This window comes from Durio zibethinus, unplaced genomic scaffold (assembly GCF_047325235.1).
Source record: "Durio zibethinus cultivar Kanyao isolate XHJ-2024 unplaced genomic scaffold, ASM4732523v1 HiC_scaffold_3, whole genome shotgun sequence".
NCBI lineage: Eukaryota > Viridiplantae > Streptophyta > Magnoliopsida > Malvales > Malvaceae > Durio > Durio zibethinus.
The window spans coordinates 4,695,737-4,698,236 of NW_028323044.1; positions in this window are offsets into that span (position 1 = coordinate 4,695,737).

Genomic DNA, 2,500 nt, shown 5'->3' on the forward strand with positions numbered 1-2,500 from the left:
CACGTTGGGCCCTGGTGCGGTCGGTTGCCTCGAGCACCATCGGCACACGCTGGGCGCTGGTGCGGGCGCTTGCCTCGACCACCATCGGCACACGCTGGGCCCTGGTGCGGCAGGTTGCCTCGATCACCATCGGCACACGCTGGGCCCTGGTGCGACAGGTTGCCTCGAGCACCATCGGCACACTATCGGCCCTGGTGCAGGCGGTTGCCTCGACCACCATCGGCACACGCTGGGCCCTGGTGCGGGCGCTTGCCTCGAGCACCATCGGCACACGCTGGGCCCTGGTGCGGGCGGTTGCCTCGAGCACCATCGGCACACGCTGGGCCCTGGTGGGTTTAGGCACATCTTCAAATTTCTGCCGTGCCAATGCCATTTTTATGGCTTGTAAATTCATACCATGGTCCCCTAAGCCTTCACGTGAAGTTTCGTTGGAAGATGACTCGTTTTCTATTTTTCACGATTTTCGAAACTTTTTGCGGTTCGGGATTTTTTAAAATTTTTTTATAAGGATTTTTGGCCCCAAATTTTGTAGGCATGATCCTTCTATTTTTGTTGGCATGCACAAAAAAATTCAGCTAAAAACTCGAAGTAGAAAAGATTTTGTGACCGTTTGAAAAAAGTGTCCCCATTTCAGACACTTTAACGGCTACTGGTAGCAAACCTGTAAAATCTCAAATGCTCTTTAAGGGGGTGTGAATTCTCAGAGGTTTGATGAGGGATAGGGGGCCAACACAAGGCCAAGTACCAGCACCCATCGCACATCATGTGCGCACACCCCCCCGGCCCCCCTCCCAATCGCCGGAACCCCAATGCCGCCGGTCAGGTTCTCCGGCGGTACTCCGGCGATGCTCCGGCGATGCTCCGGCGATGCTGTCCCGAGTGAAAAAAATGCGGCACCAGCACATGCTGGAGCCAAGCATGGGCACCGTGGCTCAAAATCGAACTTCGGCCAAGGCCTCGACCATCAATGGCACATGATGACGCATGGTGATGGCACATGCATCGACCATCATCGGCATAGGCTGCCCTTCGGTACGGGCACTTGCCTCGACCGCCATCGGCACAAGCTGGGCCCTGGTGTGGGTTGTTGCCTCGATCACAATCGGCACATGCTGAGCCTTGGTGCGGGCGGTTGCCTCGAGCACCATCGGCAGACCCTGGGCCCTGGTGCGGCCGGTTGCCCCGATAACCATCGGCACACGCTGGGCCCTGGGGCGGGCGCTTGCCCCCAGCACCATCGGCACACGCTAGGCCCTGGTGCGGGCGCTTGCCCCGAACACCATCGGCACAAGCCGGCCCTTGGTGCGGGCTCCTGGCTCGACCACCATCGGCACACGCTGGGCCCTGGTGCGGGCGGTTGCCTCGAACACCATCGGCACACGTCGGCCCTTGGTGCGGCCGGTTGCCTCGACCACCATCGGCACACGCTCGGCCTTGGTGAGGGCGCTTGCCTCGAGCACCATCGGCACACGCTGGGCCCTGGTGCGGGCGCTTGCCTCGACCACCATCGGCACACGCTCGGCCTTGGTGCGGGCGCTTGCCTCGACCACCATCGGCACACGCTGGGCCCTGGTGCGGGCGGTTGCCTCGACCACCATCGGCACACGCTCGGCCTTGGTGAGGGCGCTTGCCTCGACCACCATCGGCACACGCTGGGCCCTGGTGCGGGCGCTTGCCTCGACCACCATCGGCACACGCTCGGCCTTGGTGCGGGCGGTTGCCTCGACCACCATCGGCACACGCTGGGCCCTGGTGCTGGCGGTTGCCTCGACCACCATCGGCACACGCTGGGCCCTGGTGCGGGCGGTTGCCTCGAACACCATCGGCACAAGCCGGCCCTTGGTGCGGGCGGTTGCCTCGAGCACCATCGGCACACGCTGGGCCCTGGTGCGGGCGGTTGCCTCGACCACCATCGGCACACGCTGGGCCCTGGTGCGGACGGTTGCCTCGAGCACCATGGGCACACGCTGGCCCTTGGTGCGGGCTCTTGCCTCGACCACCATCAGCAGAAGATTGCCCCTACGTCGAACACCATCGATACATGCCGGGCCTTGGTGTGGGCACATGCCTCGAGCTGGTGCGGGCGGTTGCCTCGACCACCATCGGCTCACGTTGGCCCTTGTTGCGGGCACATGCCTCGACCACCATCGGCACCTGCGCACCCTCGGTGTGGGATTTGCTTGTTTGGAAAAAGTGTCCCCGTTTCAGACATTTTAACGTCTACTGGTAGCATATCTGTAAAATCTCTAATGCTCTTTAGGGGGTGGTGGTCCGGCACCCCCTCTCCCCCCCCCACGGGGGGAGTAGGTGTGCGCGATGGGCCTCCCATTGCGTGCACCCCGGCCAACGTCCCTCGAACGAAATACAGGGCGTGCATGCCTTCCGGCGATTTTTGTCCGGCGACTGGTTGCTCCGGTGACCGGCAGGCGCCCATGGCCTCGATCGGTTGGCTTGCATGCAAAAAAAGGGAGCCGAGCTCCAGCCCGTGCACGCGGCGGAT